The following is a 25,305-nucleotide window of genomic DNA, read 5'->3' as shown; positions in this document are numbered from 1 at the left end:
GGAAGTAGCCCAGATGTCCATCAACTATTGAGTAGATAGACAAAATATGGTAAACCCACATAATGAGTACTATTTGGCTAAAAAAGGGAATGAAATACTGATATATACTACAACACAGATGTACCTTGAAAAACATTATGGTAAGGAAAATAAGTTGTATGGAAAATACTATGTACTGTATGATTCTATTTAAAGGAAATGTCCAGAAAAGGCGAATTTGTAGAGACAGAAAGTATATCAGAGGTTGCTTGGGGCTGGAGAGATGAGTGGAGACTGAAATAAGTGGGCACAAATGAACTTTTTCAGATGAAGGAGAAGTTCTAAGCCTAGACTGTAATGGTTGCAGAACTCTATAAATTATTAAAAAGCAATGAATTATATACTTACAATGGGTGAATTTTATAGTATGCAAAGTAAAAACTTCAGTAAAGCTGGAAAATACTTATGGAAAAAAGACATAGGAGAAGTAAAAAAATTACAAGAAAATAACATGAACTTTAAAAAACTTTCTGTAATTAGTCAGGAAATCCAGCTGTAGCCTGCAGAAGGAAAAAGTCTACCCCTGGTCCCAAGTGGGTCCTAGGTTCCACACAGTGTGGGCTAGAATTTTGCAGCTCAGGGGCCTTATATACTGTTTCTCATCCACTGACTAATTCCTAGTGAAGTCCAGCAAGTGATAAAATCCTAGAACAGTCACCCTGGGAGGGCCCTCAAGGACTGCCTTGTGCAAACCTCTCATTTAATTGACGCCGGAGAGGAGGCTCAGAGACCTTTATATAACTGACTTGCTGAAGACACCGCATGCGGTGAACAGCCAGGTGGGACTCTATCCCCGGCGTCCTATTCCTAGCTTAGAGTCCTCCTCCGCTGGGCTCCACCCACATCTCTTAGCCTCTTTCAGACCTTGTTATCTCACCTGCAAATGAGGACAAAAATATCTGCTCCTGCCTGTTTCACAGAGCTGGGCAAAGAGCAAGTGAGATCAGTGACGTGAAATACAAGCTTCATAAAGCAGAAAGCAGAGGGCTGTTGTAGCGGTATTAGCAGGTCAACCGTGGGTCAGCCCAGCTCAAAATCCAGACTCAAGATCTCCAAGAATACACTTCTAGGAAATGCATGTGTCTGTCCTGATGTGACCATAAATCTCTGGTTAAAGCTGCTCCCCAGCATCACAAGGGGGTGGGGATAGGGCTGTTTAGCAGCTTTCCTTTAATTTTCCAGAACATTCTCTCAATCCAGAGAATCATTATCTTTCTCTTGTCCATCCCGGACACCTTACCAAATTAGATGACAATGAGATTTAGTCCGTGTGCATTCAACTATGATGCCTCAAGTAACAGATAAAAATGAAGATTGTGTTTAGATATCTATACCTAAAACTTATTTATTTTACCCTCCTCCTGTGAAAACTTATCCATTCCTCTTGGGACACCATAAAGGACTCTGTGTGTCTGATAATACCTGGAACTCCCCAAGACTGTAAACTAAGGGTATTTGGGGGTGTATTCATCCCTGCTAAAGAATCCCCTCCATTCAATCCCCCTCCTTGAACCTCTTCCTGCCCACACTGGGGTGGATCTCACTAGGAACCTTCAGTGAAATGAGAGCCCAGCAAACCAGTCACCGGCTGCTGGCCCAGGGAAACGCCAGGTGCAGAGCCCAACAGAGAATGTGATCTGGGAAAACACTTATAAATCAAGCAGGTCCCAGGGAGTGAAAGTACAAGCTAGCAAAAAATAACAACAAAGTAGACACGAAATGTTAAATCAGACCAAACCAATAGCAAGCTAATTACGGTGGCCTCTGTAGAAAACCCAGGGTGAAGGCTGAATGATAAGCCCGGGAAAAGCCTGGGAAGCTGTCTCACCTCCCACAACCAGTTACTTTTTATGTGTTGGGAGGCCTGGCTCCTTAACTGTGATATATGCTCCAAGTGTTTTCCCCCATTGTCTTAGGACTTTGTCATGTTTTTTTTTACTTCACATGCAAATATATTTTATTTCTCAGTCCAAATTATCTGTCTTTTGTTGCATCTGGATTTTGAGCTGTATTTCGAAAGCGCCTTCTCAAAACTTACATTATAGAGAAAGTCACCCATATTTTCTTCTAACACTTGTAGAATTCATTCTTAATCCAACTGGAGTTTATTCTTGTACATGGTTATCCAGTGGCCCTCCTAACATTCATTTTAAAAGTCCAAGATATCTTCTGTATCATGTACTAAATCTCTGTTTATATTTGGTCCTTTTCTTGACTTTCTATCCTACTTCATTGGTGTCACTGTCTATCTAAGTGACAGCATCGCACTATTTTAATTATAGAGGCTTTATAGTACCTTATGGAGGAGGAAATGGCACCCCACTCCATTACTCTTGCCTGGAAAATTCCATGGACAGGGGAGCCTGGTGGGCTATGGTCCATGGGGTCACAAAGAGTTGAACACAGCTGAGTGACTGAGCATACCTGAGCGTAGTACATTGTAATATCTGGTAGATAGCTCTCAACTATTCTTGCACGTCTTTGTTTTGTTTTTCTTTTTTTGTTTTGTTTTTCTGTGTGAACTTTAGTATCAACTTGCCTTGTTCCAGAAAAAAAGGCTTATTGGTATTTTTGTTGGGAATCATATCGACTTAAAAAGAACTTATATCTCTATGATCCTTATGATATGAAACCATGTTATCCAAGAGCTATTTCTTTCCATTTGTCCAAGTCTACTTGTTTGTCTTTCAAGAGTATTTGGAAGGTTTTTTCTATATAAAATCTTCAAATTATTTTTAAGTTTATTCCTAAGTGTTATATATTTTTTGTTGCTACATCCCATGACTTTTTGAAGCCAGGCTGATCCAGGCACTTGATCTTGGGTTCTAAATAAGGAGTATCATATTCTTTTCCACCCCCTCATTTTGTTTTCCCTTGTCTCCTTGGCACTGAGGGTCTCTCTATTGACATGTTGGGAGAATAAGAAATAATAGCAGGTCTAGGGTTTAAGACAAGATGACATAAGACAGTGGTGAATAAGGTCTTCAGGTCTTAGCAAGAAAGAATTCACATCTGTCTGGGGGCAAAGATAAGAAGTTGCAGGACTCTCACATATTTAAAAATCTTAAATTGGATTTAACTGGTCTGCTTTTCTCAGTCAAGTAAACTCTATCAATCTTCGTGACATCTTAGACAGTCTTCTAAATCCTCTTTCCTCTTCTTGGTCTGATATAGTACATATACTTATGAGTAATAGTATTGAGTTGATAAATCCCTTCTATAAATTCTCCTTTCCTAGTATTTCCCTAATACTTTCATAATCTAAACTCCATGTGTCCAGAGGAATCCCTGATAGATCGTTGTCTCAGATAGTCTCCAAGGCTATCTGCAGCAGCATGTTAGAGCCAGGCTCCATGACACATCTCAGGCCGTGCGTTTCCACCAGATTTCAGACTCAGGGGTCTCCAGCTGCTTTCTCGGTAGTAGGTGCATGATCCTTCTAAAACCAAGATCAGTGGCTAGATTTTACTATTTTACTCAAGGCCAGCTTGAGCTCTCCTCTCTCCCAGCACCTTTCTTCCAAAAGTGCTTTAATCCCTTGGACCCAAAGAGGACTAAGTAAGAAATCTAGACAGGTTGCAGGAAATGCTATGTTGAAAAAGCGATTGGAGACTCTAAGCCTTGGCAGGAATGAGAAGCAAGACCCCTGCTGGGCCCTTTGCCTGTAACACCTCCTTCTCAATCAATTTCAATACTGAACTCCTAAACACCCTTCAAGATTAAATTTAACCATAACCTTTGGTACATAATTTTTCATGACACCCCGTCTACCTCTCGAAGATGTAATTGCTCCCTCGTCTGTTTTCCCAATAAATTTTATACATGCTTTCATTATCATTTTAATCACACTTAACTATAATTCTTTCATTATTTATTTATATCTCTCTTTACCAACTAGGATTTAGAATCCTGGAGGACAGAATGTCTTTCATTCATCTCAAGATCCTCGAGATATATCAATTAAACTGAACAGAGGAGGAGACTTAAACTTATTTTTTCTGTTCACTGTTTGAGATCCATTAGTTACAGTCCCAGCAGGAAACAGTGCTGTGAGTATTACCTGGCTCTCATTTGCACCATGAGACCCAAGGTAGAGCTCTCTGATGAAAGTATGCAATGTGCTCCAAAGCATGGCTCCCTTTCAGCCTACTGGTGGATTCTTAGTTGGAAAAATGTGAACTGGGGCTTCTCTGGTAGCTCAGTGGTAAAGAATCTGCCTGCCAATACAGGAGACACAAGAGATGCAGGTTCAGTCCCTGGGGTTGGGAAGCTCCCCTAGAGAAGGGAATGGCAACCCGCTCCAGTATTCTTGCCTGGAGAATTCCATGGATAGGGGAGCCTGGCGGGCTGCAGTCCATGGGCTCCCAAGAGAGTAGGACACAACTTAGTGACTAAACAACAACAAGGAAATGTGAATTGTTAGGAGGATTAAGTAAGATAGTGGATCTAAGATACTTGTGAAATATTAATTAAAATATTAGTAAAATGTCAGTAACATACTTCAGACTGATGAGAAAAATCAGAGGAAAAGAGCAGAGCTATTAAGTGACAGGAATTCCCATAATAAATTGCTATGTGGCCCAACAATAGCTCCCCTCCTTTTCCCCATCACTGTATATAAGATGAGCTTCCGTGGTAGCTCAGTGGCAAAGAAACTGCCTGCCAAATGCAGGAGATGTGGGTTCGATTCCGGGGTCAGGAAGATCCCCTGGAGAAGAAAATGACCACCCACTCCAGTATTCTTGCCTGGGAAATCCCATAGTCAGAGGAGTCTGGCTGTCTACTGTCCTTGGGGTCCTGACAGTCAGACACAACTTAGTGACCAAACCACCACCACCACATATGCAATGGGTGACATCACACTTGCGACATACTCTCAGGGACTACTCCTACAGACGGGCATGCAGCTAGGGACACATGCAGATGACAGGCAATTTCAGGTGCATTTGCTGGAACTCTCTATCTCCTTTCCCTATGTTTCCAGAAAACATCCTGAAATGTCTGCAAGAATGGCATAGTGATGAAAATAACGCATCTACTCTAATTAATTTTTAACACACAAAACTCCGTTCTTCATTATTACTAACACATTACTCCAGCATACATCTGTTTTGACACCTCAGAATTCTGTGAAACCCAGTTGCTAAGGTCCATTTTGACCGACCCTGGGAACTTAGGGCTGACCACCATCACACTGGGAGAAGTTCGCAAACTCTCCTGCACATCACATTAATCATGAACGGTGGGCTCTGTCCAATGTGTCATCAGAATATTCTCATGCACAGTCATGACCCAGAATGAAGCGGCACTTATCCCCTGAGATGTTTTAAAGCTCAGGGTCCTGGTGGGAAAGAGATGGCAAATTCAAAAGGGGGGATTGAAGAGGGTTTGATGAAGACAGTGTTTAAAAGGGTTGGATGGGTTTAAAAGACGCCAACAAGGGTGGTAACGAAATTGGGCTTATGCCAACAGGAAGCTGATATTACCTACTTCTTGAAGGAGTGAGCACAGAATCAGGTACTGGAACCCAAAGAGGGCTGTGGCTGTCAGAAGAGGCTGCCTCGGAGATGCAACTGCCGACAAGCCCTGCCCAGCGGCAGTGAACCAGAGGAGTAAGTACTCCATTGTTTTTCCCCTTCCCCTTCCTCTGACTCCACTGGCCAAACCCAGATGGAATTCAGAGGGCGTGGACCATAGATGCAGTCCTTAAATGTAGTCCTCTCAGACAGAGCAGGCTGCGGGAGGCAAAGAGAGACAAATGGAAAACATCCAGCACAGAAGCCAACTAGCTTTTTTCTTCTTGATTCTGCATTGTGATTTGGAGTCTATTTTTCAGATGTACTAGACAAGATTAGAGTCATTTTCTTTCCGGTCTGAAGGAGAAAGCCCTTTTTATTGGCAAAACTAAAAACAACTAGACTCACAGGTGTACAACTAAGCCCTGGCAATACATGACCTCATCTCCAACCTAAACGAAAAGAAAGCTCAGTCATGCGTTTCCCAGGCCACTTTTATTAACTTTTGTCATGAAAATTCTAAAGGTCTTATTTTAATTATCTCTGTTTTCAGGTCATCTTCTGAGCAGAATGGAAGAGATAAAACTTTACAGAATTTACTCTGAAGAGAAGGAAAAAAAAAACCCTGAAAAAGAATGGAAATATTACAAAGGGATATTTTTCACCCTCTTCTAATTCTTGTCATATGTACGCGACAGGATTTTGGTGACTGACAGGACTAAAAGTCCCGGTATTCCCTTTGATGATGGATCTGCAGCTCCAGCTGGAATCCTTCTCAGGAAGAGCAGAGGTCAAACCAACCCTCCTTGCCAAGCAGGTGGATGCCCCACTGTCAGCTCAAGCTATCTCATCCTGAAGTTTTGAAGGGACACCAAGTATGTACTCTTTTTAGTACTACATCTTTGTTTATTGTTAAAATAATAATAATAATATACTGTGAGTTGTGTTGTTAGTCACTCATTCGTGTCCGACTCTGTGCGACCCTATGGACTGTAGCCCACCAGGCTCCTCTGTCCATGGGATTCTCCAGGCAAGAATACTGGAGTGGGTTGGCATGCCCTTCTCCAGGGGATCTTCCCCACCCAGGGATCAAACCTGATCTCCCGCTCGGCAGGCAGATTCTTTACCATCTGAGTCATTATTAATCACATATACTTTGGAAAGTGCAAAAATATTTTTAAAAGAAAATAGAAGCCGTGTGTATTCCTACTTAACAGGGACAACTCTTGTAAACATTTTCTTACAATGTCTTTCACTGTTTTTATACAGAGATTTCCCAGCTAGGCATTACATACTGTGTGCAGTTTTGCATGGTCCTTTATGATGATTAACATTATAGAACAATATTCCCCACACCATTTAACAAGTTTTAAAATAATAAAATGTAAAGACTGTAGAACCCCTTGTATGTGGATAATATTTTAGTTTGTGGGGGCTGCTATAACAATACCATGGACTAGATGACTGAAACAAACTTTTATTTCTCATGGTTCTGGAGGCTGGAAGTCCAAGATCAGGATATAGACTGCCCGCTGTTAGAAAATGGACCGTTCCTATGAAAACTTTCATAAGCCAAAATGGCGTAAAGTGAAGAAACAATCACTTTTTTCCATATCTTTCACAGAAGTGAAAATCCTGTAGGAATTCTTTCAGTTAGCAAAAACATGTACATGTAGGTCTCTCCTACAAGTGAAGTGGTGTGAAGTGAACTTTTGTAAAGCAAGCAATACCCGTACCAGTGTGGCCAGGTTCTGGTGAAGGCCTTCTTTCTGATTTACACATTGCGGTTCTCTCCTGCATCTTCACACGGTGACAAGTGTGAGAGCTAGCCCTCTTGCTTTCCTTGTAAAGGCACCAGTATCATAAGGCTCCACCCGCACGGCCTAACTCCCTCCCGAAGGCCCCACCTCCCGATACCGCCCTGCTGGGGGTGAGGTTTCAGTACAAGGACGAAGGGGCACAAACATGTAGTTCATAGCAGATGTTTATACCCCAGCATGTTTAACCGTTTTATTATTGCCCAATTTCCCATGCTATAAATGAGAGTGCAGTGAAACACCTTGATTTGAAATTTTTAAGAAATCTATGATACATTTCTGAAAACAAAGTTCTTGAAGCAGACTGGTAAAGTTTCACTTTAGATCTTGCCAAATTGTAATCCAAGAAGATGGTGCTAATTTACATTCGTGACCACAGTGTACGAGAGCCCGTTTTTTTAATTTTTTATTTATTTATTTATTTTTTAACAGACTCTGGCTGATACTGAGTAATGGAAATTGTGTTTATCTCTGTCAATGGAGTTTTTTGTAGTTTTAACTGACGTTTTTTTGTTCAGCGAAGTTGAACATTTTTTTCACGTGCTGTAGGCCATTTAACTCCCTTCTTTGTGAATCGTCTGTTCCTGCAGTTTGGCAGCTAAACTTACTTCTAAAGTTTTGTTCCTCTCTGGAGAATAACAAAACTTTGTACAACTTTATTCCAGTTCATTGAGTGTTTTCAGATGGTTGGTTGCTTTTAACAGAGTGACTTGATTCCAAATATGTCATTTCAGTTTGGGTTTTGACAGAGAAAGGCTATATGTTCCGTTGAATGCTGCCCAGACTGTTTTCCAAAACCATAACTAAAGTTATCTTAATTGTCTCTCTGAATATATTAAAATACACAGTAGCCTGCAGTTTTCAGTTCATAAATCCAAAGCTCTTGGAAACATGTTTTTTTTTGTGGGCCTCTCTAGGCCTAATTAGGACTATATGATCCTTTTTAGGTACTGGAAAAGAGTGAGAAAAAAACAGTTTGGTCAAGTCCAGGTCTTTGACATGCATTCTCGACTTGACACGAAGCCCAGAAATGTTACCACAAATGTATACTTGAGAGCCTGGGAGCTTCCCTACCATTTCTATAGTAGGTGAGTGATGATGAGATTATTCCTATGCTTGGGCACACCTGTCAGTAGCTACTAGAAGATAGTGATCCTCAAGGAGGGACCAAGAGAGCCCATGGGAGTTAATGCATAGACTCATTTTCCGTTGCAAGTTGACTAGCAGTAGCAAGTAGTATTTGCTCAATGCCTTCTGTCTTACAGGGCATCTTCTCATACACAATTTCATTGGATACTCACAACCAGCACATGGAATGTTTGATACCATCACCCTCATTTTGCAGGGATAAGTGACTTGCTAAAGTCACACAACTAATATGTTCAGGCTCCTGGCTTCTATCTGTGGACCTGATTCCAATTCTAACCTCCTCCCACTTTGCTACTTTGCTCCCTAAGAATCCTGTAGAGATGGAATAGGATCGTGGGAACAAGAAAAGAAAAGGGAACAACAAGAAGAAGTCACACACACGGGGTTCAGCCACGGTCACTTCCTATTCAATGGTCTGGAGAGAAGAAATAAGAGTTGTGTAATCTTTTCAATGAGCAGTTACATTCTTGGTCGTTGCATATGCCTCTCATTTCATGGTTATCATTAAAGTACTCATCTATCCTGGGTCCCATTGAAAACCTTGACATTCCTTTCTTTGCTCTGTCAACCCAGCTTGAACTTTAACAAGGTTATGGTCATTATTGACTGTAAAATATGCTGTAGGATTTGCTTAGGCCAGAGCATGTGGATAGACAGTTGGATGGGAAAACGGGAGTAACCACATGGTCCTCAACAGTGTCATTTCTGCTCAAACCCCTACTGTCTTTCCTCATCAGCATCACATTTGCCAAATGTGAGGAATTTTGAGGCTGAAAATACATGTAAGAGGACTTTTGCTGGACTTGGGGCCAATGGTGGCCCCAGCGGTGTATTTGGAAATTACTTCTCACAACTTTACCCTTCTCACTGGGGACCTGGCCGCTCGATGGTGACTAAAGATAAGTATAAGTTATGTGTCTACGCAGATTTCCTAAACATGGTTGAACTTCCTGGAGAAAAGGAATTTTTACTCTAAATCCCTGCCCTCGTTACCAGAAATATGCAAAGCAATAGACCAGTCTCAGTCCTACGGAGACCAGACTATTGGAAGATAACCATGTGGTTTCTATTCAGAAAGCCTCACTCAGAATGTCAGAGAACCCACAGAAGCCTAGGTGAGCAGAGGCCTCTGAGCAGTCCACACTAAAACCCACCACAACTACCCAGGCATCTGCCCTGGAGTAACTATCTGCGGGTGTGTGTTTCCTGAAGGACTGGTCAGAGTTTCAGTAATGGCAGTTTTCCCCTGGTCACCCCTTCAGTGTCTTTCGCCCAGTCATGTCTGATTCTTTGCGAACTCACAGACTGCAGCCCGCCAGGCTCCTCTGTCCGCGGAACTCTCCAGGCAAGAATACTGGAGTGGGTAGCCACTCCCTTCTCCAGAGGATCTCCCCAAGCCAGTAACCAAACCTGCGTCTCCTGCATTGCAGGCAGTTTCTTTACCATCTGAGCCGCCAGGGAGGCCCTGGTTACCCCTTGGCTGTATATAATATAGGAGTGAGAGAGCCTCGTTATTCCCACTCTTAGCACGACTGCCGAACCCCCTCAGTGCTGTGACGATCAAGGAGGCAAACGCAGAGATGAGGTGGAACTTTGGGCAGCTCTGCTGTGGCTGTAGAATTGCATGCTTCCCATTTTCTCCCCCTCCTATACCTTCCGTCCTGGTGAATGGCATTCTTCTAGAAAAGCCTCCAAGATGATGGAAGAATGCAGATTAGAACTGGGACTGTGGCATTTCCCGGTTCCCACTCCTGCGCCTCTTCCCTGTCACCCCACCATCTCCCAGTAACTAGGGAAGTTTTCAGCAGTCCTGAGTAAAATGTTTGCAAAATGAAGTCTGTAGAATTCGGCTCTTTAAAGTTTAATGACTCTGAAAAAAAAAGAAAATATCTTTACTTAAGAGAAATTTCTCCCCCTGCCAAACAGCAAGATCTACCTCTTAACTCGCATCTCCACATCTTTTAATTCACAGCATGAAAGTTAGGTTTGGTAAGCAGCGTGTAGGGACATGTGTATAAAACTATCATATTAATGCGACATTAAAGGTAAGAAAGGAGGCATTCTCCTACCTACAGGAATCCAACATGCCAGCAAAATGCCTTCAAAGAATTGTGCAGCTCAAATGCAATCCCATCAAAGCTGGCCATTTTCAGGCACATGACGAAGGTCAAGTGCTATCTGGGGATACGCTGGCTATTTTCTTTGGAAGTGCTAGAGTTATTCCGTTAACTTTGTACCCATTTTCCATTCTTTCTAACATTTAAAGATAAAGTAACTCTCATGAGCAAATTTAAACTTTTTCAAAATTAAAAATGCCTCTCAAGACATTCAACATATTTATGGTAACAAAAATATTCCACGAAATTGACAGTCTATCTTTAAGCTGCCATCCTTCCACTGACATTGGGGTAGTATAAAACTCTTAAAATCCCAAGGTAATGTGCAGAGAACTATCAGATTTAGATTTATGTTCACACCACATTTTTATTAGCAACAGGTGAGACTGGTTACTTTGGAGGGTCAAACATCTGTCTTTACTAAGTAACAAAGATTACACTAAATTTTCAATTAGGTGATCTGATTAATCCCACTTCCTCCCCACTCCCACATATTTTTAAATTAATTTGACTTAAGCTTCTGAGACTTGCATACCATTAATATCTGATTAATACAGTATCTCCAAAAATATGTTGGCCAAGAAAATTTGAAAATCATCTGAAAACTAGTTAATAGGTAACTTTTATAACTAATCCATGACAATACCAAATTTATGATTAAATTTTCTTAAGTAATTTAGTTATAGGGTTTCTTAAGTTTTTAGGGAAAAAGTTATTCTGTACATTAATTAATTATGATTATATTTATTCTTTATTCTGGATAAAATATTTATGAGGAAAAAAGGGAACAGCAAGGGCCATTTTCACCAATCCAAAAACTGTGGTTCCTTACTTGATTTCGTGGGACCTCTCTTATCACTCCTATTTTTAATTTGTGAAAGTCAGTGTCTGTACTAACTAAAAGCTTGCCCCTTTCAATTCAGTTCCCATCCTGCTAATCTGTAATCAAATAGTCTCGTTATCACTTTTCTTCATCCAGTGGGAGCGATGGGGGCCCCAGCATCACCGTTGCCGTCTGCGGCAAGCAGCACCCTGGGAATTATCTGTGTGCAGTGCAGATAAATCCAGGAACTGACTGTACTTCTCAAAGGTGGGGCAAATCACCACTGTTTTACCCAAGTATTTTATGCACATATAAGCCTCACACTTTTTTCTTCAGTTTCCCTTATTGCAGATAATTAGATGGCCTCCCTTCCTGAGCTACATAAGCATTTTAGGAAACGAGTTATTCTTTCTGGCTGTTAAGGTCCTGAATGGATCATCGTCTTATTCAATTCTTAGAAACGGTTTTGCAACACCTGGGGTTTCATCAATTTCTCAAAAAATCCTCAAAGTGAAATGAATTTTACATCCAGTTAAATATTTAAAACGAGCCTCACGACACTTTCAGAGCATGAGGTAACCATGAACTCACTCTAACAAATGACATTAGGACATCCCACTTCTCAGCAAGTTGGGACCGTCTGTACCAAACAGCACGCCTGACCCCTGGAAGGAAAACCAACTCCCCCTGGTGACTAATTTACAACCAGGAAGTAATCTCTCCGCTGAGAGCCTGTGGATCAACAAGATTGCTCTCCGTGTTCTCCCTGGGCTGCCGTGAACCAGGGGGAGAGTGACGCAGGACCCCCTTCCTGCAGGCAGAATATCACCCCCAGGCTGCGGCAGGGGGTCTGCAGAAGGAGACGCTCCTCTGAAACTGCTCGATCACTCAGGATAATGCTCTGAATCTTCAAACATCACAACGAGCTAGTTTCAAGCAATATTTTAAGTAGACTTCAGGTTTCCAGTCATCCAGTGGATAAAGGAGCCCTGAATGACTGTTATTATCCCACAATATACTAGGAAGAGAAAGGGGTCCCTTGTTGGCTGGCCTCTCCCCTCTGGCCCAGCTGGCCCAGGGTCAGCTGGGATGTCCTGTGACAGAGACTCCTTCCTTGCCCGTCCCCATCTTCATTGCTCCTTATTACATCATCCTAATTGGTTGCTTCCCAGGTCTTCTGTCGACCCATAATTATTCTGTTTACTTAGTCTATCCTCTCCATATGAACACAAGCTTCCGAAGACCAAGTGTCTTAGCCCCTGTGTCTGACACCTTGCCTGGTACAGAGCGGATGTTCAACGTGTGGTAAACGATGAATGTTCTAAATGACAAGCAGGCAAACCCATGCCCTCCGGGCCCCTGCTGACCGGTGCTCTGGGTGTCCTACACATTGTAGACTGGATCAAGCAATAAAATGGTGACCTTCAGAATATTACTTTCCTGAACATTCACTCTGGCCTAAACAAACAGGAGGAACCCTGAGGAATTACCCTGCAAGGCTGATTTAGTAGAATCATTGGCACTTGTGTAAAATTTTAGAGAATAATGTTCGAAGCACAGATGCTATTTTTAAGAACTCAACACCAGGAAAAACGTTCTGGGGCTAACTCTGTGGGAATGAGTCCCTTTTCATGTCATGGGTGATGTATGAACTGATGGCTCATGAAAGGTGAAGCTCAGACTAAGTTATCGGACTTTTTCCTTCTGAATTATAGCTCACCAAGCAGACTTGACCAATCATAGTCACTGACAAAAGCTGAGCAGTCTGTGGGCTTGTGTGTGTTACCAAAAAGGAGTGACAATATGGCCCAATTTAGTGCCTACAACCCCGCATAACTAAACAAATTCTCCTACCAGTCCAAGCTGAGGTTCACCTAAACCGGCCTGGATTTATGAGAAGCAAATGCCAAGGACAGCCGATCAGACCACAGCGCTTGTTTGGAGTCAAGCTGCTTTAAAAGGCCACAAATTAGGACCCTCTAGAAGTGGCAGAGGAAGAAATCTCTTTAAATGATGCAGCTAGATTTCTGGCATCTGGAGCTCACGCGTGTTGGGCAAGGCTGTTTGCAGTCGTAGGGGAAGTTCACAAGGTCACCTAGAGCCACCTAACCAGGAAACATCTCACAGAGGTAGAAAGACTCAATAACTCAGAATCCAGGAGGACTTCTGCTCAGCTGTGGACTTTTAATGACAACATTCATCACTGAGTAAAGGGTTTCAAAGGACAAAGATCTCCTAGAAAAGGCAAGTTTACCTGAACTGTGGGCAGGTCCTGAGATGGGGGTCCACTGGGCCAAAGACACTGGACTTCCTCTCTTGAGGGCAAAAATAAACATTTGTGGGGGGAAAGGAGCTGCACAAAAATTTAGATCTTTTTTACTGCTACAACTTCTGTGTTAAAAAGAGTGGGAAAAGTTCCAATTAAATCTGCCTCCCATCCTCTTGCAGAAATAAATTGTATTTAGGTCCCAAGTGGGGTAGAATGTCTACATCCATCTTCTCTCAGAAAAGTGTTTCCTTTCCTTTGCTGGGGAGGGGTGTCACAGAACCCCATGAATGCTGTGGATCCTCTATCTGGAGAAATGTGAACCAGTTTCAGGGGCCCATGCACCCCCACTTAAAATCCATTTGTGGACCCAATAGAGATCCTATAAGGATAATATAATTACTGGAACAGAAGTGCCCCACTTTGGGGTCAAAACTGGAGGATGTTGTCAAGGAGAGACTTTATAGAGCAAAAGATAGGAGAGAAGGAAAGAGAGACATACTTGCTCTGTGCTCCCCAAAAATCTAGATTTCTGAGTCCCTACACAAGAGTTAATCAGATGCCAATGACACCCAGGAATGACTTGTCAAGAGGGAAACTGGAAAAATGCACCCCATTGTTTGGCTACTAGAGTGGTTTCTGATGAGGTCCAGTCACTGTGATTCCTCTCCTGCTTTCTGCAATTATAAGCAGTTCAATGAGGTTTATAGCTAAAAATAACAGCCATGATAGGTCCACAGGCCACTAGGAGAGGCGCTTTACTGCTGTAATCATTGAGATGGTATTAATACTGTTATTTTACAGGTGAAGCCATAGACTATGGAGTTGGGGAAAACTAGCATTTTTAACACCCTCTACACATTATTGAATAAAGTTCAATAGTCCTGAGAGTTGTACATTAATATGCCAATTTTATTAAGAGAGAACTGAGCTTAGAAAGTTTAGACATTTTCCCAAGATCACACCGTTAGCAAGTGACAGAGAGCTAGGAGCTGACCCTTGAAATGGTTGACCCCCAAGTCCCTCCTCTCTCATTCAGCGGCACCACTCAGCCAGAGAACTTGGCTTCTGCTCTTCCAGGAACATTTGCATCCCAGAGCATACTTCCAGATTCTCAGTGTTCTTATGGGACAGCCCTGGGGGCTGCCTCCTCTCCCTGTTGAATGGCCGATCATCAGAGCAGCCGTATGTTATCTTGTTTCATCTGTTCAGACACTCTGGAAGAAGATATTATTGGCACCATTCTGTAGCAAGAAAACTGGTCTTAAAGAGACCAGAGTGTCTTATTCAAGGTCACACAGCTGGGCTTCTATCTCCAAACTTTGTTCTTCTTATCATATTGTTTGGCTCCTTCAAGAAACTGAGGGCTCGCTTTGAGCAGCAGTCTCTGTAATGAGCGTGAGTCAGGTCTTTGCCACCTGGGGCCTGGTGTGCCAGCCTCCACACCATTCATCCCCGTAGCCCAATCCCCAGCTCCAAGATGCTTTGGTGTTTGCTTCACCAAAGGCCGGCTCCATTTTTCTCAGCAGGAGGACTCAGAAAAGCAAGCCTGCAATGCTGAAGCTGGGTTGCTTTTGTAAAGCTGAGTGGATGCATCAGAGGGCACCCAACGTTGCAGCTCTTAATGAGAGAGCCGCAGAAGGACTTTGCCAGACTTCCCAGGTCTTCCTTCCATATTACAGCCGGTGGTCCCGAGGGAAGGGCAATAGAGCATGGTACTTAGCAGAATACATTCGATACCAGGTTTAGTTTGAGACACTGTCCTCTTATGAGCTGGGTCACCTTCAACAAGTTACTGAATCTCTTTGTGCCTCAGCTTCTTCATCTGTACAATGGGACAGACACTTCATAAGGTTCTTAGGAGAACTGCTGGAGAGGAAACTTGAGAAAGTCCCTTGGACTGCAAGGATATCAAACCAGTCAACCCTAAAGGAAGTAAACCTTGAACACTCACTGGAAGAGCTGATGCTGAAGCTGAAGTGCCAGTACTTTGGCTACCCAATGCAAAGAGCTGATTCATTGGCAAAGACCCTGATGCTGGGAAAGATTGAGGGCAGGAGGAGAAGGGGGCGACAGAGGATGAGATGGTTGGATGGCATCACTGACTCAATGGACATGAGTTTGAGCAAGCTCTGGGAGATAGCGAAGGACAGGGAAGCCTGGTGTGCTGCAGTTCATGGGGATCTCAAAACGTCGGACACAACTCAGTGACTGAACAATAACAACCACATTTGAAGAGCACTTGGGGAGTGCCAGGAAAGTGTTGGTTAAATAAAACACACACAGACCCGGGGCAAGCCACTGTGGGCTCGTATCTGTTCTTCCCAGAGTATGGCAATCTATTGTCGAGAACCCTCTTTGGTCGTAAAGGGCAGAGTCTAGGACTCGGCAGCTGTGGACGCAGAGGCCGGGTGCCGACTTTCTCAGGCGGCCTGAAGCGCAGCCCAGGTGATGCCCGTCTTCTCTGTGGGCCCAGCAGCTGATGCAAACCTTAGCCCAGCTGATACCTCCCAAGGGGTTGGTTTGTCCCAGGCACCCCCTGGTTCTAAGCCCCACAATGGCCATCTTAGCTTGAGGGGAAACAGAAGAGACTCAGAGCCGGCAGCCACCGAAGCCCTGGTTTCAGGATCTACCCGAGGGGTGTGGTAGATTCCGGGGCCCCAGGCACAGCCCCTTGGAAGGCTGAGTGAGGACGTCCTTCCCCAGAAGCCCGGGCTCCTCCCTCCACACATCTGCTGTTTCCTCGCTGACGGGCCTCATCTCTAGGAGCGTCCTGACGGCCTGGGGGAGGCCCTGCTTCCACACTCGGGCAGTCAAGGAGCACGTCCACACTCGTGCGGCGAAGGTCACTGCTTGGGTTAGCAGCTTCGCATCCCCGTCCCGCCCAGGCCGCCTGACCCCGCTGTCTGCGGGTCACGGTTCCTGCTGCCCTGAGATCTGAGGGGTGAGACACCCACTCGGGCTTGCGGACCCACCTCAGTCCTGAGGCAGCGAACTCCTTCAAGTCGGACGCCACCCACTTCAACCATGAGGGCTGCAGCTGGATCTTCTCAGGCGTGGCCCCAGGCTCGTCCCTGCCTTCTGAGCGGCCCCCCCGAGCTCGGGAAAGAAGAGGACAGACTCACCTGTAGCGCCCACCCAGGGTAAAGGAGCCCGCCCCAGAGCTCTCCTTTTCTTCTCGATGGTGGTTTCGTTCAGTTCTTTGTGACTCCGTGGACTGTAGCCTACCAGGCTCCTGTCTGTGTGTGGGATCTTCCAGGCAGGAAAACTGGGGTGGGTTGCTGCGGAGCAAGGCTCTCCTACTCCCATCTCTCGTGGCCTCATTCCTTATATTCTGTAAACAGCTACACTGCTGACCTTGGCAGCACTGGGCCTCTGTGCCCGCTGGCCAAGGGCTGCTTTTGTCTGTCTGGTGTATCAGTAGTCCTTGGAGACTCACTGCTGCTGCCCAGAGAAAATAAACATGTCTGCAGTCCCCACAGCATCTTGAGTTTTCTTCCAGCTTCCCTGGTCGCTTCTTATCTACCCTGGGTCCAGTGAACCATGTGAGCGGCAAGACAGCTGGATTCCCTTCCCCAAGGGATCCTCCCCACCCAGGGACTGAACCTGGGTCTCCTGCATCGCAGGCAGTTTCTTTACCAACTGAGCCACCGATACACATAGCACCTAATTTACCATTTTGACCATTTTTATGAGTACAGTTCTGTGGCATTTAGTACATTTCCTTGGTTGTACAACCACCTCTTCCATCCATCTCTATAATACGTTTCATCTTCTCCAGCTGAAATTCTGGGCCCATTAAATAATAACTCTCCATCTCCCTTTTCTCAGCCCCCAGCAGCCACTAGCTTGCTTTCAGTCTCTATGATTCCAGAGAATCATACAATGGAATCATACAATGTTTGTGTTTTTGTCACTGGCTTATTTCACTTAGCATAACATTCTCAAGGGTCATCCACGTTGTAGCATGTGTCAGAATCTCCTTTTTTTTAGGCTGAATAGTATTCCATTGTATCTATGTAATGTATCTTGTCCCCTCAGTTACTGATAGACATTTGGGACGTTTCCACCTTTGGGCTCTTGTGAATAATGCTATGAGTGTACATACATCTGTTCAAGTACTGCTTTCAGTTCTTTGGGGTGTATATCCGGAAGTGTGATTGCTGGAGCCTATGGTGATTCTGTTTAGTTTAGAGGAACCCGCGTCTGGTCTCCATGGCACCCGCACCATTTCACGTCCCCACCCGCAGCACGCACACACCTTACCCCTCCCTGGCCTGCTGCGCTCACCTCCTACTTTGTTATCGTCTCCCTCCCAAACCAACTTCTCCTTTACTGCCTTTGAAGAGACAGGATGAAATGGTACGAAGAGAAAAGACTTTCTGGTCAAATAAATCTAGCTTTGAGGTCTTTTTTCTTCAGGAAACTCAAAAACCACTGTGCTCCCTTGCCAGTAAAAGTTCAAGATGATGCTGCAGCTAAGACGCTGCTCATCACCTCTGGATGTGACCTTGGGTCATTCACTGGGCCTTCCCACGCCTCACCTTTATCATCTCTAAGATGGGCGTGATAAGTAGTATCCACCTTCTCATGTTACCATGAGCATTAACAAGTTAATATAGTTAGATTCTAATAATATTTGGCATATCGTTAGACACGTAAACTTTTGTAATTATTTTTTTCACAGGTATCACAGCTCCTGGTATTTTGTTTGAAAGAAGATAATTCAGAAGATACATCAAAAGCAGTGTCTTCAAGGGCATTGACGGAACCAAAAAGTCCAAGAAATGTTATGCTATCTTCCAATACCTTAAACCACTAGAATATAAGCTCCCTGCAGGCAGAGTGGGGTTCGCCTGTTCATTTCTGGTTTTTTTCCTTTATTGTTTGTCAGTTTCAGAACCTGAAACAGCCAGCATGGCAGAGAATAGGCAATAAATTAAAATGTGTCAAATAAACAGACCAAAATGCGTCAAAATCCTGGGCTCCCTTAATGTTTTTCTTAATCCGAAAATCACACGTCAACATGAAATATTCATCAAGAGATCTTTGAAACCCTAGCCTAATCCTCAGATGCCTGAAAACTTTACACGGAACAGAATATGTTGTATAATATTTAAAATAGGTTGGTAATTAAAAAAGAAAAAACATTTAATCGTGTTGCCGTACACAGCCAATGAGCACCTACCTTACACCAAGCGCCACAAAAGATTCAAAAGAGCTCAGTCAAGGATTCCCACTCAAAAAGTAGTTTAATCTGGAGTGACAGGCAAGAATAAGTCCATGGAATAATGAAGACCATGTGTGTGTGCATGCTAAGAAGCTTCAGCCATGTCTTACTCTGCACCCCTATGGACCGTAGCCCACCAGGCTCCTCAGGCCTTGAGAGTCTCCAGGCAAGAACACTGAATGAGTTGCCATGCCTTCCTTCCTCCAGAGGATCTTTCTGACCCAGGAATCAAGCTCTTATGTCTCTTATGTCTCCTGAATGAAAACCATATAAGATGGCAAATACCGCCTGAGAAGTTTGAGAAAGGAGAGGGCGAGATGAGTCTCTCTTTTAAAGAGCTGCACACTGCACTTGACGTGCTAAATATGTCATTGTTGTTCAGTTGTTCAGTCGTGTCTGACTCTTTGCGACCCCACGGACTTCAGCGCGCCAGGCTTCCCTGTCCTTCACTATTTCCTGGAGTTTGCGCAAACTCATGTCCATGTGCGGTCTAACACCACAACAATCTACGGCTCTTACCATTCGCAAGTGAGGAGAATGGAGCTCAGAGAGGTTGAGTTCCCTCAGATAAGACAGCTCATAAGCTGCTGCGCTGGGATGTGAATCCACACGAGGATAACCCCCTCGCCCACGCTCTGGGTGATGTTTCCCCACGTGAAGGCTGGATGGGTGAGTTCTGTTGAACCTGGGAGGAAAGGCCAGACACCGCATGAGCAAAATCTAGATGCTTAACCCAAGGAAAGGGCTTCCGTTGAAAAGGAGAGAAGGCTTAGGCTGTCCAGAAGGAAGGAGCCGTCTGATTTGCACAGAGCAGAGTCAAGTGGAATTTAAAGATTCCTGTCTCATTCCCAAGCACTGCAACGTATTTGCGACAATAAAATTCTGAAAGAGCAGAACAGAGAAGAGCGGGTTATGAGAGGAAGAAACATTGCTGCTCTCACTGGCGGCGACAGCCAGGCTGTGAGCACAGATGGAAGGACGGTGCGGACAGGACCGTCCCAAATGGCTCGCTGACGTTGTCACATGGCCTGCCAACGAGATTTCACAGGGAGGTTTTACTACACCACCACCCGCCTCCCTGACGGATTCTTGGCTCAGATTACAAAACACGGGCAGTGACAGGCTGGACACCCCTGGGACAGCTACTTAGAGTCTCTCCCTCATCCTTTTTGAAAGAAAACGTTTGAGAGAAAGGGAGAAAGTAGCATGAAAACCCACACAGGTATTTCATCAGCTCTTCCCTTTCAGCAACTTCCCTTTGGTTCCATCTTTTTTCTTTTATTACTCTTCTTCAGTTTACGATGTCTTCCAAATGCTAGGCATCACCTTGCTTTTATGAAGGTCAAACAAAAGGTAAGCTCTTATTAATATTTTCCTAAGAAGACGTACCAGTGAAAATCTCAAAGTTTCAAATTAAATGTCTAGACAACATTCCACATCAAGACTTAATTCCTTGTCTCTGTAGCTCTGACTTGGCAAGCTGCCCTTCAGGAAAGCATTCATTCCTATATCTAGTCAAGTTGCTTGATCCATAAGTATTTATTGAGTATCTACTATATGCCAGGTACTGTCTGAAATTCAGCCTAATCGGCAGGGGGGGCCGGGGGGAGAAAGAAGTGAAAACAATGCTCTGAGGGGAAAATTTTAAGAGTTTTGCCAGCATATAGAAGAGATTCCTAGTTTTATGCTGGAAGCAATGCCGGATTGACGTAGTGTCCTCAATTCTTTGCCCCTCCCTGTATCCAGACTCTTGTCTTGGCTTTACGATGGGTGTCCCGAGGCTTCAGGCTTGACCATGTGACTTGTTTGGCCAGCAGCATGTGGGCGGAAGTAATGGTGTGTGAGTTCTGAGCCTAGGACTGAAGAAGTGTCACATGTTTCCACTTGCCCTCTTGCACATCTACCATTCTGATGAGAGGAATGGGGACCAGGAATGACTGGTCCAAGGAAAAGGTAAGACGTGGAGCTGAGCCTATAAGCTGAAGCCCAGTCAATCCACAGACATGGGAGCAATAATAAATATTATTGATTTAGCACTAAGTTGTGGAGTAGTTTGCCATGCACAAACTGGTGCCTCAATAAAATCCTAAAATACATAGTATTAGCTTTAGGCTTAGAACCCAGACGTGTGCGTGCAGGCTAAGTCGTTTCAGTCGTGCCCGACTCTTTGCAACCCCAAGGACTGTAGCCCGCCAGGCTCCTCTGTCCATGAGATTCTCCAGGCTAGGATACTGACGTGGCTTGACATGCTCTCCTCCAGGGGATCTTCCCGACCCAGGGATCAAACCCACGTTGCTTGTGTCTCCAGCACTGGCAGGCAGGTTCTTTACCACTAGCGCCATCTGGCAGAAGCTTAAAAAATTAGCAAGGAACAATTAAAAAGCGTAGGAAAAACCGTCACCTAAGTTACCTTAGAAGATAGAAAATGTGTCTAATGAACTTGAGACTTGGGCAAGGAGACTGCCAGGCAGAAAATTAGCTGGCTGCTTTCAGCTGCATGTGATACGGTACTGCTCAGAGAACTGGTGAGGTTGTAAGCAGAATTTAGAGGGCTCAGAGAGAACTCAGAATTACCTGGGTTGGGAAAAAAAAAACAAGAAACTTTTTTTCACTGTCAGACTTTCTAGCCAGTTAAAGATTCTCAAATACCAGACAGCCTGGGAGACAGAGATCAAGCCAAAGATATGGCCATCAAGACACACCATGGAAGACCAATCCTGGGCACTCTCAGTTAGGTCAAGTCCCCAAGGTAATTACCAAACTCTAAAAGAAATATGGTGGCATCATTATGTGCTTACAAACTTCAGCACACTCCAGAGTAACCTAGGAGGCTTGTTAACACGCACACCTGGGCACCACCCCCGGAGATTCTGAGTCAGTAGATCTGGGGAGGAGCTTAAGAACTTGTACTATTGTCAGGCTCCAGAAGATGCCAAAGCTGCATCTTTAAGTAGCCCTGGTCTAGGATGAGATAATTTTGACTGGACAGCCAAGGTTCCTAAAAAACTTAAAGGCATGGCCCCACAGGCAACCTGATACGCTCAGATTAACAGCAACTGTGGAGAGAAAAGAGAAAAGAGAGAAAAGGAGAGAAAAAGCCAACTGTGGTGGCTCTGATGGTAGAGAATCCACCTGCGATGCAGGAGACCTGGGTTTCATCCGTGGGGCAGGAAGATCCCCCGGAGAAGGGAATGGCAACCCACTCCAGAATTCTTGCCTGGAAAATCCCAGGGACAGAGGAGCCTGGTGGGCTATAGTCCACAGAGTCACAAAGAGTTGGACACAACTGAGTGACTAACACTCTCACTTTCCTGGAGAGAGACTTCCCAGGTGGTGCCAGTGATAAGAATCTGCCTGCCAGTGCAGGAGACACAAGAGATACGGGTCTGATCCCTGGGTCGGGAAGATCCCCTGGAGTAGGAAATGGCAAACCACGCCAGTATTCTTGCCTGGAAAATCCATGGACAGAGGAGCCTGGTGGAACGCCATCCATGGGATCACAAAGAGGTAGACCCCCAACTGAACACAAATATAAATACACACACTGAGAGAGAAAGATACAGAGAGGCATGTACCAAATGAATTTTGGACACATGAGTAGACAAGAATAGCTCTTAGAGAGATGGGAACACCAAACCGTCTTAGCTGTCTCCTAAGAAACCTGTATGCGGGTCAAGAAGCAACAGTTAGAACCCCGTATGGAACAACTGATCGGTTCAAGATCTAGAAAGGAGCACAGGGCTGTCCGCTGTCGCCCTGTTTGTTTAACTTATATGCTGAGCACATGAGAAACGCCGGGCTGGATAAATAACAAGCTGGAATCAAGATAGGCGGGAGAAACACCAACAACCTCAAATATGCGGATGACACCACTCGAATGGCAGAAAGCGAAGAGGAACTAAAGAGCCTCTTGATGAGGGTGAAGGAGGAGAGTGAAAGAGCCAGCCTAAGACCAAATATTAAAAAACCTAGGATCATGGCATCTGGCCCCATTCCTGCACAGCAAATAGAAGGGGAAAAGGTGGAAGCAGTGACAGATTTCCTCTTCTTGGCCTCCAAAATCAATGCAGACAGTGACCAAAGCCATGAAATTAGAAGACGATTGCTTCTTGAAAGCAATGACAAACCTAGGCAGTGTGTTGAAAAGCAGAGACATTACTCTGCCAACAAAGGTCCATGTGGTCAAGGCTATGGTCTCCCCAGTGGTCATGTACAGATGTGAGAGTTGGACTGTCAAGAAGGCCGAATGCCAAAGAATTGATGCCTTTGAACTGTGGAGCTGGAGAAGACTCCTGAGAGTCCCTTGGACAGCAAGGAGATCAAGCCGGTCAGTCTTAAGCGAGATCAACCCTGAAAAGTCACTGGAAGGACTGAAGCTAAAGCTGAAGCTCCAGTGTTTTGGCCATCTGCTGCGAACAGACGGCTCACTGGAAGAGTCCCTGCTGCTGGGAAAGATTGAGGGCAGAAGGGGAAGAGGGCATCAGGGGATGCAACGGCTGGATGGCATCACTGATGCGATGGACATGAACCTGGGCAAACTCCGGGAGACGGAGAAGGGCAGGGAGGCCTGGCGTGCCGCAGCGCGTGGGGTCACGGAGTCAGACACGACTGGCTGACCGTACAACAGCAACCGACAATAAGAGACATTTCTAAAAACTCACAAAGCTCTCTTCCTCAGCTTATTTTCTTCTCTGTTTATTACAGGTATATGTGCTTAGAAAATTGTGCCCTTAAATGTAGTTTAATGGGAAGGAAGGAAGGTGGTTAACGCCATGCCATTCAATTCTTTGAAATTCTTCTGAAGTAAACGCTAAGATCACAGAGTAAGCCTTTATCAAAGCTAAATTTTAAAGTTATGTCAATCGAAAACCCAGTTAAACTCTACTGTAATTTTCTTAAGTGCAAAGAATTAGAAACCATCAGATTTGCATAAAGATTGTACCCAGGCATTAATCATTCACTCTCTCAGTGGTCGTGACATACTCTAAAAAGACTTTCTTAGGACTCACATGTTAACCGCTAATTGTACTAATTGTACAGGTGTTTTTGCTGAAAGACACCTTGTTTAACCTGAAATGCTTAGAAAGATTTGGGGAAATTAAAATATCTATTTCAACACCCTACTACCAAGATATTTGTTATAAATTATTTTATTAAGTATATATTTTGGTACAAATCTTAAGTTACTTAAATCCCTAAAACTGTGCATAGGGAAATAATGGAATAAAATTTTATTTGGTCTTCTCAACCACATCTTCAACAGTCTTACTTAGTCATTTAACAAGAAAGTAACCTTCCTATAGAAAGTGTCAGCTAAGTTGATAGCTCAAACTACAGCAGAAGTGGCCAAAAAATATGAAAAGATGCTCGACATCATATGTCATTAAGAAAATGCAAATTAAAACAATAAGATACCGCTTATTTGCCTATTATAATAACTAAAAACCGAAACACTGACACCACCAAATACTGGTGAAGACGTGAGGCCAAACACAAATTCTCATCACTGGGGTTGGTGATGCAAAACGGTACTGCTACTTTGGAAGACAGTTTCTTACAAAGCTAAACATCATTTCACATCATACTGCTGGGAAAAACCATACCTTTGACTAGAGGGACCTTTGTCAGCAAAGTGATGTCTCTGCTCTTTAATACGCTGTCTAGGTTTACCATAGCTTTTCTTCCAAGGATAAAATGTCTCCTAATTTCATGACTGCAGTCACTGTCCACAGTGATTTTGGAGCCCAAGAAAATAAAGTCTTTCACTGTTTCCATTGCTCCCCCATCTATATGCCACGAAGTGATGGGATCAGAGACCATGATCTTCATTTTTTGAATGTTGAGTTTTAAGCCAGCTTTTTCACTCTCCTCTTTCACTTTCATCAAGAGGATCTTTAGTTCTTCTTCACTTTCTGCCATAAGGGTGGTGTCATCTGCATATTTGAGGTTATTGATATTTCTCCCGGCAATCCTGATTCCAGCTTGTGCTTCATCCAGCCCAGCGTTTCTCATGATGTACTCTGTCAAAACCATAGAACTATACAACTGTACAACAGTAAAGGGAACCCTAATGTAAATGATGGGCTTTAGTTAATAATAATGTATCATAATTGGTTAATCAATGGGAGCAAATACACCACACTAATACAAGATGTTACTAATAGGTAAAACTGTGGCGAGGGCTAGAAAGGAAACATATACACGAGCATTCTCTGTACTTCCTGTTCAAGGTTTCTGTAAAATCAAAACTTCTTTAAAAAATAAAGTCTACAAAAGATTTAAAAAAAAAAAAGAAAGAAAGAAAGAACCCTGAGCAGTCTTTAAAAGAAAAAGTCATAGAGAGTAGGG

The sequence above is a fragment of the Dama dama genome, chromosome 17 (assembly GCF_033118175.1).
Source record: "Dama dama isolate Ldn47 chromosome 17, ASM3311817v1, whole genome shotgun sequence".
Lineage (NCBI taxonomy): Eukaryota > Metazoa > Chordata > Mammalia > Artiodactyla > Cervidae > Dama > Dama dama.
This window is presented reverse-complemented; position numbering follows the sequence as displayed.